Source organism: Odocoileus virginianus, chromosome 26, assembly GCF_023699985.2.
Source record: "Odocoileus virginianus isolate 20LAN1187 ecotype Illinois chromosome 26, Ovbor_1.2, whole genome shotgun sequence".
Taxonomy (NCBI): Eukaryota; Metazoa; Chordata; class Mammalia; order Artiodactyla; family Cervidae; genus Odocoileus; species Odocoileus virginianus.
The window spans coordinates 45,134,600-45,153,021 of NC_069699.1; the positions used below are offsets into that span (position 1 = coordinate 45,134,600).

Here is an 18,422-nt window from a genome sequence, read left to right on the forward strand (position 1 = left end):
AGGGTACAGCTTGGCAAAGCCCTGTCAGGGACGCCAGCATGGCCTCCTTGCTCCACACCCTTCCCAGCTTAACTTGGGCTTGGTTATGCTGGGCCTGCCCCAGGCTCCGGGTTGCTCTCCCCTTCTCCTGAGGAAAGGGCTGCCCAGGTACCTCCTTCCTCAGGTGGGCGTTAATTAGAGGGACAAAGTCTAGAGTGATGGTGGCCAAGGTGTGTTCAGGTACTTCCCAGTTGCCTCTGTCCGAGGCTCCAGCCAGCTGCCAGGCCGGTGAAGGAAGTCACACTGCAGAGGAGACACCAGGGTCCAAAGTGCACCAGGGCCAGTTCATGGGTCCAAGATGAGGGCTTTGCCTGGGAATCCGGGGTTCAACTCTGCCCCATCCTGCTGAGGGGCCCTGGGCAGTGCCCAACAGCTGGAGAGAATGTAAGTGAAAAGATCAGACTCAAGAAGTAGCCAGATGGAGAAGGAAATGGCAACCCACTCCAGTACTCTTGCCTGGAAAATCCCATGGACTGAGAAGCCTGGTAGGCTACAGTCAATGGGGTCGCAAAGAGTCCGACAGGACTGAGCAACTTCACATAAGGAACAGTTGGTGTAATGAAGATGCGATATCATATCACATTCTCCATAAAAAAAAAAAAAAAGAAGTAGCCAGAACAGAGTAAACACGGTACTGAGCGCTTTGCCCATCCCTAGGCCTCATTTCCCATCATAATCCCCATTCTGCCTACCTTGTGGGGCTGTTTGATCAGAGGCAAAGCAGAAGCTGGAAGAACTGGATATTGGAGCTGGACATGGGTTCTAACCTCAGCTGGATCTTATTTGGTCTCAGGTAGGCCACAGCCTCTCTAAGGCTCTGTTCCTCCTTGTAAAGCTCTCCCGGCCTTGCCACTTGTGTTTGGCAGAGAGTCAGGTGAAGTCATGGTTTTCAGAGGCTTATTGTTTAAACCAACAAGTTTCCAGCCCTCTGGGAATTTCCTGTTTAATGGAAGGAAAGATTAGGAAACAGAAGACTCCCACAGAAAGTGAAATAGGATGTTGTAAATAATTCCAGATGGAGGAAGAGGCTATTACTCCAACAGGCACGGGAGGAGAGGGGAATCCCAGCCACGAGGAAGGCTTCCAGAAGAAGGGTACTGGCTGGAGGGGTGGGTGTCTGTGGGACTGCAAGACTGGTGGGTGAGGCATAGAGTGGGAAAACCCAGCTCTGTCCTGGAGGGCAGTGTGAGTCAGTTTGAATAGCTGGGCTGCAGGAATGCACCTAGGTAGGTAGACGACAAAGGCCACAACAGAGCCACATAGCTTCCTGGTATGAGGACTGAAATAATCAGACCCACGAATCTGCATCTTAACCAGGCCTCCCTCCTGGTAATGTGGGGACAGGGTAGCTTGAGGCCACATCTTGGGAAATGCTGCCTACGTTGTTTCCAGATTGGAATCTTGCTTTTTTTTTTTCTTTTTTTAAAGAACTTTATGTATTTATTTTTAAAAATTTTGATGGCATTAAGTCTTCACTGCAGCATGCAGGCTTAGTTGTCCTGTGTCATGTGGGATCTTAGTTCCCCGACCAGGGGTTGAACCCATGTCCTCTGCATCAGAAGGCAGATTCTTACTTACTTATTGGCTGTGCTACATCTTCATTGCTGTGTGGGCTTTTTCTAGTTGCTGCGAGTAGGGTCTACTCTCTAGTTGTGGTGCGTGGGCTTCTCATTGCAGTGGCTTATCCTGTTGTAGAGCACAGACTTCAGAAGTTGTACTACATGGACTTGGTAGTTGCAGCTCCTGGGTAGTGGCTCATGGGCTTAGTTGCTCTGAGGCATGTGGGATCTTCCCAGACCAGGGATTGAACCTACATCTCTTGCATTGGCAGGCAGATTCTTTACCACTGAGCCACCAGGGAAGCCCTGGAAGGTGGATTCTTAACTACTAGACCACCATGAAAGTCCCTGAGACCTTGTTAGAAGGGCACAGGCTAAAGCCATGAATTCTAATCTTGGATGTGCTACTTTTTGATTTTGGGGTCTTGGGGAAATTACCCCATGCCCTAAACCTCAGTTTTTGCATCTGTGGAGTGAGAGTGCCCCTCTGTCTCAGTGGGTGGGCCCGTTTTGACAGAGTTGAGATCCCTCTCCTGAGTTCAGCCTTCTTGCTCTCCTCTCCCTCCCTCTGCTTTTTCCTTCCCTCTCTTCCCCCCACCCCCCCACCCCCCCACTGCTGTCTTGCCTCCCTCCTTAGAGCTGTGGTGTAAAACACTCATTTTATCACCCTGTTCCCGGGCAGGGGGGCCCAAGCCACCGTAGGTCAGGCAAGGTCAGGCTCCATTCTGGGAATCACGCTAGGACCCAGCCTCCCCGACTCTCCTGTCTGTGTCATCTTCACCGTCAGGGGCTGTTTCATCCTTTTCCACTCTGTGTCCCAGGAGCTATTTTTAGCTGGGCCCCTCTATAAGGATCATGAAGCCCAGGGACCTTGAGCAAGCTTTGTGCTTTCCTCTGGGCCTCACTTTCCACATCCGCCAGCCAGGTGAGAAATCTTGCCAGCCTTCCTCTTGAGGAGACCCCAGTGGACATGGGACAGTTGTGAAGACGGGCAAAAGCTCCAGTCTGTGCTACTGATGCTCAGTGTGGCCTTGGCCTTGGGCCCACAGTGCCCGTTGGGGTGTCGGTGCCTATATGAAGAATGGTGGGTGAGGCGCCGGCCTTGTAGAGGTTCTGGAAGCAGCTCAGCTCTGCCCTGGAGGATTGGAAACACAAGCTCCAGGGTTCATAGTGATCGGGCCCAGGAGTTATGATAGGAATTTGGGGATTGGCTGGGACAGGAGGATTCTGAAGCCCCCACCATTTGCCTTGTTCTGGTCCTTCCAGGCTCTGGCTTACCTGGGGCAGGCCTGGGCCTGGGTTTGTGAAGCCATCTGTGGGGCAGGGGGTGGGCTCCTATTGACTAGAGGGAGAAGGGGCCACAGTGGAGCAAAGTCATCAAATGCTCCAGGAGGCAGGTCTAGGGTGGTCCACAAAGAACAGCACCCCGCACTCTTGTTGACGGAGAGCAAGAAATGCCCCAAAAAGCAAACACTTATCTTCCCAGAGAGCCCCAGAGGACCCCAGAATCTAGCCTTCCAGCCTAGCACCCACAAACTGTGGCCCAGACAAGTTCTGTTTGACCTACACAGTGCTTTTAAAAACGTGAGTTAGTTGGCAAGATGTAGCAATCCAGAGACTGTTAAACTGAAACTCGGATTTTTAGCTTCTCTTGAGGACCTGCAGGCCTGGAGCCCCTGGGCTGGCCGAGGCAGGACCTGCTGTCTCTGCTTTTCCGCTAGCGCTCCCTCCAGTGGGTTCTCTACCCTGAGGACATGTGATGTCCAAGCAGTGACGGCTGTCTGACCTTGCAGACATCTGAGTGTGTGTCTGTAGCCCTAACCCATTTTAGAGCCCAGGTGACTAAGACTAGAGAGGGGACAGGACTTGCTCAGGGCCACACAGCAGATGAAGTTTGGGTTGCAAAGGGAACCAGATGTAATGGTTCCCTGCTCTCTAGCCCACACGCTGGGCTCTTTTGCCCTCAGCCACTGGAGGAGGGTCTGGGGTGGGGGGCTAGGGGAAGGATCGGACTGGTCCAGAGGTAGTTCCCCAGAGCTTGTCCTCAGCTCCCAGCCCTGGCCTGCAGGTCAGGCCTGAGCAGGCCCCCTGAGGTGATGGAGCAGTGATGAGGTGAAGACAGGGTGGAGTGAAGGGACCCGACTGAGCCCACCTCCTCTGGCTGGTATTGGATGCACAGTGCGAAGGAGCCTCTCTCCCTGCCCTGAGCTTCTGAGGACACACCCTAAGAAAGGGACCATTACAGGCTGTGACCAGTGTGGACAGTACACAGGGACGGATGATGGCAGGAAGGAGGGGACCCACCTGGGACCTGGTATCAGGGAGATACTGCCCTGATGGAACAGCCAGGCTAAGGGCCTCGCAGAGAAGGCTAGAGGAGCCTAGTGTGGATTAGGGAATTAAGGGGCGAGGGAGGCTAGAGGCTAGAGGCAAGAGGGAGACGAGGGAGGTATGTGGGGTGGCTGTCAGAGTCCCAGCCGACCATTACCAGAATCCCACTGTTACCAACTATGTGATTATCAACCAAGGCCAGGACCTTCATTTCTCCTTGGCTGTGCAGGCATCTAAAGGCCTATCCTGCTCCTTTCTGACCCGAAGAGGGGGAAGCTGGAACAATGAGGGAGGAGGAGAGAGTGAGTGAGCAAGGCCGAGAGCAGTGGGGCTGGGTGGACCAGGGAAGTAAGAAGGCTGGGAGGCTGATGCTACCATGAACAAGTAGCAGCTCCGTTCAGATTTGGGGCCTGGTCCCCACGAAGAAGCCCTCAGTGATTAGCCACATACACTGGACAGAAATTCAGAATAGTGAAGGAACTCGCCTAGGTCACACAGCCAGCAGGTGGAAAACAGGGCTGACCTGCTGGCCTTCTGCCTCCGATCCAGGGCCCCACCCCAGGGAGATTAAGGGAACTGGGAGGAACGAGGCTGGGACTATGTCTAAAGGTTTCAGCTCTCCGCAGAAGCCTTTCTCTACTTCTGGGTGTTGGTCCAGTTTGGTTGGGTAGATGGGAGTGCCCAGCCAAGGAGATGGCCCAGCCTGACCCTTAGAGGAAATCATCCACTTCCAGAAACCTCTGGGCAGCCAGCCACAGGCTCAGGAGGCAAGACTTCATTCTGACCGCACACACCGGCGACACTGTGCTCCTTCTCTGTCCCCCGCACTTGGGTCAGAGGGTCTGGCCTTGGCTGCCTGGCACTGGGACTCTCAGCCTGCCAGAGGCTGCCTTCTGCCCTGCTCTCCTTGCTCCTTGGGGACCCTGGAGGCTGTAGATTCTCTGCCCTCTACCCTAGAGCCCATCTCTGATGGGGAGAAGCAGTACTCCTCTCTGCCTCTTCTCCCTGTTTCCGCACCATTCCAGCCATCCTTTTTCAGGACTAACAGTGATTCCCTAAGACCAACCACCGCTCTACTGAATTCTGGTCCCAGGCAGTTCTGTGCCTTTTCCTTTCTAATTCTCAGACGTGGAGTAGCCGTCCGCAGCCCTGTTCTCAGATTGAAGGCGGACTCTTGTTTGTGATCAACTCCCAGCTCCATCCCTCCATTGGTACCTTAGCCTTAAGCAATTGACACAGCCTCTCTGAGATTCAGTTTCCTCATGCACAAAAGGAAGTAATACATTATGTGGTGGTTAAATGTTATGTATCAGCCCGACTAGGTGATATTGCTTGTTGTTTAAACACCGATCTAGATGTGGCTGTGACATATTTTGTACATGTGATTAACATCTGCAAGTAAGTAAGGGAGGTTGTCCACAGTAATGTGACTGGGCCTAATGCAGTCAGCTGAAGGCCTTGAGGGGAAAACCCGAGGTTTCCTGGAGCTGGACTTCTGTTGCAAGCAGTAATATAGAAACTCTGCCTGAGTTTCCAGCCTCCCAGCTTGCCCTCCAGATTTTAGTTTTGCCAGCCCCCATAGTCACATGATCCAGTTCCTTAAAATGAAATAAACCTCTCTTTCTCTCCCTCTCCATCTGTGCTAAATATGTATCTTACTGGTTCTCTTTGGAGACCCCTGACTGGTATACTTTGGTGGACAGGGTTGACATGAGGACTCCCTGAAACACCGCCCATACCTGGAAACAGCATACAGTTAGTGTTAGCTATGGACAAGGGAATTGAGGCGTGGAGAGGTGACTTGTCCAGAATTTCAGGGCTGGAGTCAGGATTTGAGCTAGGCCTGTCTTCCCAGCTCTCTCAATGTGTCCTTGTCTTGTCACCCACCTCCTTGCCTTGATCCTCAAGTCAAGGTGCCCACGGGGCCTCCGGTGACTCCCTCTCTTCTGGGGTTCCCTTTGGGTTTAATTAGGGCCCTCAAGTCCCTGTCGGGGGTGAGACCAGAGGCATTGTTGGGGCCTGACTGATACTGAGTTAGCTGATCCTTGTGCAAGACTAGCAGTCTTGTGACACATCAGCCGTCACCAGCCCTCGAACTGTGGTGGCCCTGCTGTGGCTCTTAGAGTCGTTATGAGTGAAATCAACCAGGAGTGATGGCTAAACACCCACCCCTTCACCTTGGGGAAGACTTCTCTGCCCCACTGCATGCTTTGCAGACCTTGCAAGCTCATCTCTTTGCAGCATAGACCTGGATCAGCAGCACAGAGCCCCACAGGGGCCCAATGGGGTTGGACAGTATGGACCCTGTGCCGCCTGGGCTCAGGCACAGCCCCGTCTTAGCTGCAGCTATGGTCATTCTCAGGAACACAGCCCTCTCAGGAACACAGGCCAGGCCTTCTTCCCATTTACTCAAGAAAAGCCTCATATCCAGATTTTGACGTGAGCACTCTGAATTCTCGTTTTTTTTTTTTAATAGCGAAATCCTGTTTATTTGAATAGATAATATTTGCTTATGCCGAAAGTGCAAATAGCATGGTTCAGGGTAAACCACGAACTTCCCCTCATACAGGTCTTTCCGCAGACACTGCCACTGCTCTTATGTTCTCATGGGTCCTTCCAGAAAGATTCCACTCATTTACTCAACATTTATCAGTTGATCATCTACTACGTGTCGAGTGCTGCACTTACGGAGCATAGTCCTTTTTGCTCTTTGTACTTAATGCTAATAACTTGGAGAGAGCCCTGTCAGTGATCAGGGTGTGCCCATCCTTTTCCATGACTGCGTAATACTCCACCACACTGTTGCTCATCGTTCACCCACATAGCCCTTACCGATTGTTTGGTGGTTTTCAGTTGGTTGCACCCACAGACATCCTCATATGGGGTGAGGATGTCTGTGGGATATTTAGAAATGAAATCACTAGGTCAAAGGTCAAATAGAAGGTGAAAAGCTTTGTTTTTTATTCAAGTTTTTAATTTTATATTATAGTTGATTTACAGTGCTGTGTTAGTTTTAGGTGTACAGCAGAGTGAGTTAGTTACACATGTATTATTCTTTTTCAGATTCTTTTCTCATGTAAGTTATTACGGAGTGTTGAATAGAGTTCCCTGTGTTCTACATCAGGTCCTTGTGGATTATCTGTTATATTAATGTGTGTGTGTTAATCCCAACCTCCTAGCTTATCCCTCCTCCTCTTTCCCCTTTGGTGACCATAAGTTTGTTTTCTGTCCTTCTTTTTTTTATAATTTTGTTTATTTATTTATTTGTGGCTGTGCTGGACCTTCATTGCTGTGCATGGGCTTTCTTTGGTTGTGATGCGCAGGCTTCTCATTGTGGTGGCTTCTCTGCTTCAGAAACAGGCTCTAAGGTGTGTGAGCTTCAGTAGTTGCGGTTCCTGGACTCTCGAGCACAGGCTCAATACTTGTGGCACCTGGGCTAAGTTGCTCTGCAGCAGGTGAGATCATCCCAGACCAGGGACTGAACCCGTGTCCCCTGCATCAGCAGTGGGTTCTGTACCACTGAGCCACCAGGGAAGCCCTCAAACGTTTGTTTTCTAAGTCTGTGAGTCTGTTTCTGTTTTGTAAATTCGTATATTTGTATTGATTTTTTTTTTAGATTTCACATAAAAGTGTTATCATATGATATTTGTCTTTCTCTGTTTGACTTCACTTAGTGTGATAATCTGTAGGCCCATCCATGTTGCTGCAAACAGCATTATTTCATTTTTTATGGCAGAGTAATATTCCATTGTACCACATATATGTAGTATACACATATATATATGTACCACATTTTATTTATCCATTCATCTGTTGATGGACATTTAGGTTGCTGTAAATAGTACTGCAGTGAACATTCAGTTCAGTTCAGTCGCTCAGTCGTGTCTGACTCTCTGCAACCCCATGAATCGCAGCACGCCAGGCCTCCCTGTCCATCACCAACTCCCAGAGTTGACTCAAACTCGAGTCGGTGATGCCATCCAGCCATCTCATCCTCTGTCATCCCCTCCTCCTCCTGCCCCCAATCCCTCCCAGCATCAGGGTCTTTCCCAGTAAGTCAGCTCTTTGCATGAGGTGGCCAAAGTACTGGAGTTTCAGCATCAGTCCTTCCAATGAACACCCAGGACTGATCTCCTTTAGGATGGACTGGTTGGATCTCCTTGCAGTCCAAGGGACTCTCAAGAGTCTTCTCCAACACCACAGTTCAAAAGCATCAATTTTTCGGCGCTCAGCTTTCTTCACAGTGAACATTAGGGTGCATGTCTTTTATGGTTTTCTCTGGATATATGCCCAGGAGTAGGATTGTTAGGTCAAATGATAGCTCTATGTTTCATTTTTTAAGGAAGCTCTGTTCTCCATAGTGGGTACATCAGTTTACATTCCTACTAATAGTGTAGGATGATTCCCTCCCTTTTCTCCACACCCTCTCCAACATTTATTGTCTATAGAGAAGGTCAAAATCTTTGATTCCAACTTTGCTTTTTCTCTCATATAGAATTGTCTACCCTGTTATAAACAACCTCAGATTCTCGATGGAACAAGGTAGTTTTCAGGAAATAGATAAATAAGTTTACATATTCAGTAAATACTTATTGTGCACCTATTGTTTACTGGGCATTGAGCTAGGTTCCAGGGAGGCAGCCCAGCTCTCATGGAGCGGACAGTCTAGCAGGGGAGACAGATGTAAACACAAGCCCATCCAAACACAGGATCATGTGAGAGTGGGAGCTCACATGGGTGTTCTGAGTGGCCAGAACAGGGGCTGCTTTATCTGGGGATTTGGAAAAGCCTCATGAGGATGGGACATTCCGTGTAAGTCCTGAAGAATGAGAACAGGCAACCAGGTGTTGGTTGGACTGGAGCAGGCTGGACTGGGGATCCACGATCTTGGTTGTCTCCAGCTCTAGTCACTACGCTTCATGATGTTGTTGTTGTTCAGTTACCAAGCCATGTCTGACTATTTGCGACCTCAAGAACTGCAGCACGCCAGGCTTCCCTGTCCTCACCATCTGCCAGAGTTTGCTTGAACTCCTGTCCGTTGAGTCGGTGATGCCATCCAGCCATCTCATTCTGTGTCACCCGCTTCTCCTCCTGCCTTCAGTCTTTCCCAGCATCAGGGTCTTTTCCAGTGAGTCGACTCTTCTCAGCATGATGTGGGCAGTTGGAAATATCACCTGTTGTTCCAGGCACCAAGGAAGTGTTGGATACGTCTCATTGTATTACTGTCATTAGAGTAAAATGTGAATGAGGAGGCATGGATGAGAAGTTGGGGCCAGTGGGCAGTGCTCAGAAGATGGGCTTGGGCTCTTTAGGCCTTTGGGGACCCTGAGGAAGGCCAATAGGGAGGAGCTGGAAGGCCTCCAAGCCCTCGCTGAGGTCATAGAGGTGGGGTCGCTAGTAGGATGGGGCATGGGGGCAGCAGAGGCCGTCCAGGGCCCAGCTGAGAGGGTCTCCAGAGCTGGCCGAGAAGTGGACCTTTTCCCATGGGGTCTGGGGGGGACGGATGTGAAGCCTTGGGGTCAATCCTAGGTGAGACAGACCCTGGTGTTCAGGCAGCATGGAGTGCCAGGCCCAGACAGGGGATTCCGGGGTCGGGGGAGGGCAGGCTTCACATCTACCCAATCTCCAGATAGCATCTGGCTTGATGCTGAGGCCTGGTTGTGACACCAGCTCAGCGCTTCCCTCCAGCTAACGGCCACCATCCCACCCAGCCCCTGAGTTCCTCTTTTTTGAGTCCCTACATCAAGGTCCGTTGGGACTTTGCCTCCATTGCTTTGACTTGGGCTGTCTAGGGGGGCTAGAGGGGCTCAGCAGAGCTGGTGGCTCAGAGGAGGTTCTCCGTGAGCATTTGATGAGTGAGTGAATGAATGAATGGAATGGGTAAACAGGCAAGTCTTCTCTGTGGGCTCTGTGAGTGCATGTGTATGGTGGGTTCTCAGGCCCCAGAACTGGGGGCAGTTTGTGGGCAGGCTGTGTCACCAAAGAGGCAAACTTGGAAAGTGGGAAGCTGACGGCTGGGCAGGAGAATCTGAACAAGGTCATTACCAGGCCCCCGGTTGCTCAGGCATTTGTGTGAATCTGCCCCTGGGGAGATCTGCAAGGACCCTGCCGTCGCACCCCTTCTTGTCCACACACAGGCTCACGGGCCCCTCCCTGGGGTCCAGGCCATCCTCCTCCACACCATCATCTATGCTCATCCTGGGCTGGCCGACCCTGATCCTGGTCCTGATTCTGGACCACCATGTGAGTGGTCCGGAAACCAACTGAGGCCCTGTGGAGCTGGGCTGGGTAGGGAGCTGCAGGACAGATGGACACAGGGCTGGTGGCACGTCTTCCCCATCCCAGACCCTAAGCCTTTCTCCTGGCCCTTCTCCCACTGCCTCTGGCCAGCTCATCAGATGACCATGGCTCTGCGTGGGAGGGCTCCCACACTATATCTGGGTAACTACATTTAGAAAGTAGTTTTTCCACAGCCTACGCATGTCTTAGCAGACAGGAAACTGCTGGTAGCTCTGAAGTCACAGTTTAGGTTTGGGAATTCTCGGCCAGAGCAGCCTGGTGGTCATTCACAGATGTACACACTGGATGTCTCTCAAATGCACACTTGGCCCGGGACCCACAGGTGCCAGAGTCACTAACACCCCCTCGTGCACAGCCACATGCCCAGCCACTCTAGTCACAGGCCATCACACTCATACTAACAGCCACATGTAGCTGCAAAGTCACATTTGTTGCAGGCAGACATGCAGGGATGGGCCACTGTGCACCACGGTTGTGATGTGGTATGCACTGTCACACACACACAGGGGCCGGGCAGTGTGGCATCACAGGGCTGTGCATTGCTGCTTCACCTTTCACCCTCACTGCCCCCCACCAAGTGCTCACTAGCTCCCTGGAATGCAACATCACTGTCCTTCGCCCACCTGCCTTCCTGATGAGGTCAGGGCTATGAGGTCAGTATGCGCCCCCTTGGGAGCTTGGAAAAGAACAGTGGGTTTGTAAATCACCCGAGTCCAGTTGGGGTCATCTTGGGACATTCGTGCACTTTCCAGAGTGTGTGGGTATTATTAGGCACCGTCCAGAGAGGATACATCAAAGTACGTCACAGAGGTGGCACTGGTCAGTGTTCAGGCTGTTGAACAGGTGTTCTCTGAAAAAAATGTTCTGTGGTCAGATAGGTTAGGAATGTGTGTTATATAATTCAGCCAGGCTGAACAAAGGTGAACTGGTTTCTCGTTTGTGGATTTTGGCAGAGCCGTGTGCTGCCAGAGCTCCCGGGAATGGTGTGGGATGGGTGGGGAGGACATAGCGTGAGTCTCGTTGCTCATTCACACTGCCTTCTCAGGGCCTCAGGTGGGCTGGGGGCACCTGAGCAAGACTGCTTGGCAACACCAGCAATCCCTGGACCCTTCTGTGCCCACTGCAGGGCTGTGGATTCAGCCACGCGCCCTAGAGTCTGCATTTTTGCCAGTTCTCAGGTGTCGCTGACCCACACATGGAAAACTGCAGACCTCAAAGGAGGAAGAGGAAGCTTTTCAAAGCAAAACTTGCCTGGGGTTGCACGTCTGCTCAGAGCTCCCTCCCAACTCAGTGGAAGGCACGTCCTCACAGTCTGCAAGGCCCACCCACTAGATGACCCCCCAGCTAGTTATTCTGTCCTTTAAGCCCACCCAGCAAATCCCTACCTCGGGCCTTTGTGTTGCTGCCCCTTCTGCCCTGAAACACTCCTTCCTCAGATCTTGGTGGGGACCAGCCCTGCCCTCTGCCCCTGCCTTCTCACTCCTCCAGCCCCGTGCTTGTACACCGTGTTCTTCCACGAGGCCTGCCATGACTGTGGCCGCACCTGCGGCCCTCTGCGTCCAGACCTGGAGGCCAAGGCCACGCCGTCGTGTTCTTGGCTCCATTCCCAGCACCAAACGTGGTGCTGGAGAAGGGGAGGGTCGGGTGCTGTGATGAACAGAGTGGAGGGGGCCAGCAGGGCTAGAACTCCTCTGTTGGCCAGGCCTGAGCAGCTGGAGCCCCCACACAGGAAGACCCCAGGTGGGGCTCTCCGGTCCGATGCCAGGTCTGCTGCCCTGGGAGGCGGTGGGGAGGAGAGGACAGGTGCCCAGGCCAGGGCAGTGGGGAGTGGCCCTGGGGGCAGTCAGGCTCTGTCACCAGGCTCAGTCAGGCAACATGTTCCTTATTAGCACTGACCTGTGTCCTCTCCTTGGAGCACTTGGCATCCTGACATATCTCCCCAGGGGTCATGGCAGTGTGGATGAACTCCGCTCACCTGCAGCTCACAGTGATGTGGGTGAGGTCGAAGGGTGTCCTGTGGCAGAAACCAGAAGATTCTGGGGAGCTGGGGCCAGGCTTGTTTTCCCCGACACACCTTCTCCTGGGTCTGGCCTGCCCTAGGGAGGTGGCCCTAGTAGGCAGCCGGCAGAAGAGGAGTTAGCCCAGGCCTGTCTGACTGCCGCGTGCAGATGACTGATGGGGAGAGGCTGGGGGAGGGACAGACCCCCTCTGACCTAGTCCTCTGTGGGGTCTATGGGGTGGCCACCCGGAATCTGCACCGGCGTCCCTGGGGCCTGTCTGACTGTGTCCTGCCTCCTTCCCGAAGCAGCTGTGTGTGCTGGCTGTACCCTATAGCCCTCCCCCAACATGTCAAGGCTGTAGGTTGAAGCAGCCTTGGGTATCGGGATAGTCCGTGAAATTGCTCATGATGTCAGTGATGGCCTTGCTCAGGGCTCTAAAGGAATCCTCTGACAAGCAAGGCTTTTTAAATTTATTATTTTATATTTATTATTGTTTCTGGCTGCACTGCACACAGCATTTGGGATCTTAGTTCCGTGACCAGGGATGGAACCCATGCCGCCTGCAGTGGAAGCACAGAGTCTTGAGCACTGCACACCAGGGAAGTCCCTGACAAGCAAGGCTTTGACTTTAGGGTCCTCCTACTCAGGGAGCTAGCATCAGGCTCCGAGCCTTGCCCTGAGTGGCTATGCCTGGCAGATGGACTGCAGGCTGAGGTCCCTGGGTCACCAGCTCTCCTGGGTGTAACTGTGAGCAGTGTCTTGCTTCCCATGTACCTGGGTCTGTCCATACACACACATGTTCACGTGCAGCAAAGTCTGCAGTCTGCATTCCTGCACTCCCAACCCCACCCCTGCCTGCCTCTTCACTTTCTTAACTGACAAAACATTAAATTAATGTCAGGTGTACAATGTAATGGTTTGATGTTTGTATGTATTGCAAAACAATCACCACAGTGAGTCGGTTGACATTCATCACCATACACAGTTACATAAAAATTATTTTCCTTGTGATGAGAACTTTCAAGATCCACTCTCCTAGCTATATTCGAATATGCAGGATATAGTATTATTACCTATGGTCACCATGCTGTACATTTCCTCACCATGAATTATTCATTTTATAACTGGAAATTTTTTTTTCTTGGAGCTTACTGTATGCCAGGCCTGTGGTTTAATCCTCCTGCAATCCGATGCCATAGGATTGTGTCCCCCCAAAGATATGTTGAAGTCATAACTCACCCGTATACTTGTGAATGCAACTTTGCTAGGAAATAGGGTCATTAAAGGGCTTCCCTGGTAGCTTAGCTGGTAAAGAGTCCGCCTGCAATGCAGGAGACCCTGGTTTGACTCCCAGGCCTGAAAGATCCGCTGGAGAAGGGATAAGCTACCCACTCCAGTGTTCTTGGGCTTCCCTGGTGGCTCAGCTGGTAAAGAATCCACCTGCAAAGTGGGAGACGTGGGTTTGATCCCTGGGATGGGAAGATCCCCTGGAGAAGGGAACGGTTACCCACTCCATTATTCTGGCCTGGAGAATTCCATGGACTGTATAGTCCATGGGGTCGCAAAGAGTTGGACACAACTGAGCAACTTTCACTTTCAGGGTCATTAAAAACATAATGAAGTTAAAATGAGGTCCTACTGGATGAGAGTGTGCTCTAATCCTACTACTGGTGCCCTTTATAAGACGGCCAGAGGCACATAGAGAGGAAGGTATGTGACAAAGGAGGTGGAGATTGGAGTTGTGCTCCACGAGAGCTGAGAAACTCCTGAGGCAGAAACAAGGTGGGGGTCCTTTCCTAGAGGCTGAAGGCTTTCCCTGTCCCAGAAACCCATAGGCCTGAAGGTGCCCCCACACCCCAAGCTTCCAACATGCCCCATTGCCCCCAAAGTGGCATTTGAGACCACTGTCCAGGCTCCTGTGAACCATGAGGTTCAGACAGAGGAGGCCCCATTTGCCTTCTCTGCAGAGGGCCTCCCCCATCTCCCTGCCCCCAGCCGCTCTGACCCCCAGCCTCTACCCTGGCCCAGGGTGGAAGCTGCCACTGCCCAAAGCAGGTCCAGGTTTGTTCAGCCAAAGTTGGAGGCCCAGCATGATTTGTCAAATTCTGAGCCAGCCTGTTCAGGGAAGGGAAGGAGGGCAAGGCCAGAGCTTGTTTGATGTTGCGATGACCTTCTGTTGGTCCAGCATAAGTTTGCACAAGAAGGGGTGGGTCACTGGAGTCCGTGTGTCCATGTGATGTAACGGGGCATCAGCTTGTACACCGGTACATTGGCACGCGATGTAAGAGCTGTTGTTGGCGCTCCACCTGCTCCCTCCCACTTACTGTTTGGGGTACACAAGCCTGAGCCCTTATTGCCAGAGACCTCTGCTGAAAGCTTTCCCTGTCCCAGAAACCCATAGGCCTGAAGGTGCCAGGCTGTTAAGTGTGGGTGGATAGGCCCTCACCCGAGGTGAGGTGACTCAGGAATGTCCTGTAACGGGATCTGGGCTCTCCAGCGACATCAGACTCTGGTTGCTCTGGTAATTTGCTTAATAATACCCTTCATGGCTCCTCCTCCTCTGTCTCACACTTACACTCCCTACTGGTGTGCTCCCAAACACACAAATTAGCCTTGAACCCTTTCTCAGCTTCTGGAAGAACCCAAACCAAGATATACAGGTACAGGTACACACGTCAAAGGTCTCCCGTAAGCATGGAGGCAAGTGCAGCAGACACACAATCACATCCAAGGACTCAGAGGCGCAGGTGGGTGCACACACAGTCACACACCTTCATCCATTCCATATGCTCTCGAGAGGGGCCTGGATGAACTGACAGGACCCTCCATCTAGAAGCATGTAGATCCTCATCCTGCTTGGCCTTCAAGTCCCCACCCATGCCTCTTCCTGGAAGCCTTCTCCCCATCCTGCCAACAGAGGGACCCCCTCAGTGCTGGGCGAGCACCCCTAAAAGGACACTCAGAGGGCTCAGCCTGCTTGGGGACCCTTTCCCTGTCTGATTCCCCTGGAGCAGAGGCTAGTTCATCTCCTGGCACCCCCACTGAGGGGGTGCAGTTCAGTTCAGTTGCTCAGTCATGTCCGACTCTTTGCAATCCCATGAACCGCAGTATGCCAGGCCTCCCTGTCCATCACCAACTCCCAGAGTTTACCCAAACTCATGTCCATTGAGGGGGTGCAGGGTAAGCTATATACCTGACCCTCCATAATGCCCAGGGGCCACGGAACGGAGTGGGGCATGCAGCTGGCATTCCACAGATGCTTGTGGACTAGAATTGTCTGCTCCCGCCACTATAGCAAGCCCTTCTCTGAGCCCCAGCATCATAGGGACCCTTGGGAGGGATTTCCTAGGGTTCCTCAGGCCCAGTGTTTCCAGGGAGTGGATTGTCCAAAAATTTTGGCGATTATTCCCTGTGCCAAGCCAGGGCTGAGTGCCCAGGACCCTCCTGTGATTAGCAGGGTGTGGTCTTCGCTCTCACGGGGTCTAGCCTAGGGGGAGATAGACGAGAAAACTCTAGCATATGAGGAGTGAGGGGTATGGAGGCATGAGGGATGACTGGGGTGGGGCCAGCGGAAGTGGCTCCTCAAAGGCAGGGGCAGGCTGTCCAGGCCCTCCTGGTGCCCAGAGTTTATCAGTTCCCCGGACCACTACATCAGAATCACCAGTGGAGGGGACTTCCCTGGCAGTTCTCTGGTTAAGACTCCATGCTTCCAATGCATGGGGCATGGGTTTGATCTCCGGTCAGAGAACTAAGATCCCACATGCCCATGGGTGTGGCCAAAAAAAAAAAGAATCACCAGAGGGTTTATTATAAATATGGGCTCCCAGCTCCACCCAGCTCTGTGGCTGGTCTGGGAACTGGCATTTAAACCAGCTGCACCCTAGATTCTGGAAAACCCCATGTAGGCCTGGCCTTGGCAATCTAACTCTGTTGAATGACCAGCTGAGTGACCCTTCTATAGCCCTGCTTGTCAAACTGAGGGGGGATGGTGATGGTCATGAAACCACAGGGTAAACAGGTATATTTCTTTCTTTCTTTCTTTTTTTAAACAGGTATATTTCTGAATATCAGTGTGACTTGGAGTTAACTGGTCAATCATTAAAACACTAATTTGATATTTAAAAGATATTAAAAAGGAGTATTTACTAAAATTCATGGTTTAAGATAAAATATGAGAGAACAAAGGACTTTGTAGTGTGGGATTGGACATCTTGGGACAGTTTCAGTCCCCATCTCTGTTGGGGGCGAAATCCAGAGGCCCCCTTTTGTTTCCACCAGGGCCTGAACTATTTAAGGGTTTTTATTCTTCTTCCTGTACACATTAGGTAAGGGTCCAGGCTGTGCAGACAGATGTGGGTTCAAATCCTGGTTGTCTATATTGATACAACCCTGTGCCTCATTTTTCCCATCAGTAAAATGGGTATAAATACTGTACTGCTCCTGGGCTTGTAGTTAAAACTTCACATGGATCTTGCTGTACTCCTTCAGTTCAGTTCAGTCTCAGTCATGTCTGACTCTTTGCTACCCCATGGACTGCAGCACACCAGGCTTCCCTCTCCATTACCAACTCCCGGAGCTTGCTCAGACTCATGTGCATCGAGTCGGTGATGCCATCCAACCATCTCATCCTCTGTCATCCAATTCTCCTCCTGCCTTCAATCTTTCCCAGCATCAGGGTCTTTTCCAAGGAGTCAGTTCTTCACATCAGATGTCCAAAGTATTGGAATTTCAGCTTCAGCTTCAGCATCAGTTCTTCCAATGTATATTCAGGACTGATTTCCTTTAGGATTGACTGGTTGGATCTCCTTGCAGTTCAAAAGACTCTCAAGAGTCTTCTCCAATACCACAGTTCAAAAGCATCAACTCTTCTGGCACTCAGCTTTCTTTATGGTCCAACTCTCCCATCCATACATGACTACTGGAAAAACCATAGCTCTGACTAGGCAGACCTTTGTCAGCAAAGTAATGCTGTCTGGCGTGGTTGTAGCGTTTCTTTGAACGGGCAAGCGTCTTTTAATTTCATGGTTGCAGTCACCATCTGTAATGATTTTGGAGCCCAAGAAAATAAAATCTGTTACTGTTTCCATTGTTTCCCCATCTATTTGCCATGAAGTTATGGGACTGGATGCTATGCTCTTAGTTTTTTGAATGTTAAATTTTAAGCCAGCTTTTTCACTGTCCTCATTCACCTTCATCAAGAGGCTCTTTAGTTCTTCACTTTCTGCCATAAGGATGGTGTCATCTGTGTATCTGAGGTTATTGATATTTCTCCCTGCAATCTTGATTCCAGCTTGTGCTTCATCCAGCCTGGCATTTTGCATGATGTACTCTGCATATAAGTTAAATAAGTGGGGTGACTATATACAGCTTTGACATACTCCTTTCCCGATTTGGAACCAGTCTGTTGTTCCATATCCAGTTCTAACTGTTCCTTCTTGACCTGCATACAGATTTCTCAGGAGTATTTCTGGTATTCCCATCTCTTGAAGAATTTTCCACAGTTTGTTGTGATTTACACAGTCAAAGACTTTCATGTAATCAATAAAGCAGAAATAGATGATTTTTTTGAATTCTCTTGCTTTTTTGATGATCCAGTAGATGTTGGCAATTTGATCTCTGGTTCCTCTGCCTTTTCTAAATCCAGCTTGAACATCTGGAAGTTCACGGTTCATGTACTATTGAAACCTGGCTTGGAGAATTCTGAGCATTACTTAGCTAGCGTGTGAGATGAGTGCAATTGTGTGGTAGTTTGAACATTCTTTGGCATTGCTCTTCTTTGGAATTGGAATGAAAACTTGTCGGGAGCCTCCAGGGTGTGCCCGGGCCGTGACAAGATCACGGGACGAGAGAGGAAACCTGCAAGGCAGCTCTTCCCCTCGAGGTTGTCCCGGGGGCCCGGTATGTCCCTTTGCTCCTTCTGTCTCACTGCTGTTGGGCTTTCTATTAATTTTTGGGAATATAATATATAGTAATAAGGCCTCCCTGGAAAAGTCCAAGCCTTTTTGGAAATACTCATGATTGCTCTGGCTCAGGACACGACCATAAACATCAAGTCAGAAAAGAAAAGGCCACAGGTATAGTTTGGCTGCTTGCTTAAAAGATTATAATGTTCTAGAATAGAAAAGAGTAGAGGCATTTAGATTTAGAAGTAGATATACTGCTTCAATTTACTTGCTCCTTGGTTGAGAGGGTT

The 18,422-nt window shown here is 51.0% G+C and overlaps 1 protein-coding gene across 2 annotated transcripts in view; it reads left to right on the forward strand.

The window, feature by feature from the left end:
- Window positions 1-485: 485 nt before the first annotated feature.
- Window positions 486-18,422, forward strand: part of POC1A (POC1 centriolar protein A) — a 124,528-nt gene continuing 106,591 nt past the window's right edge. Inside the window, exon 1 of one of the 2 annotated variants that reach the window (XM_070455990.1) lies at window positions 486-832. The gene's annotated coding sequence lies outside the window, so the exon portion shown is untranslated. Of the gene's footprint in view, window positions 833-10,804; window positions 10,883-18,422 lie in introns of those variants that run through there. The other variant, XM_070455989.1, reaches the window with a different exon arrangement.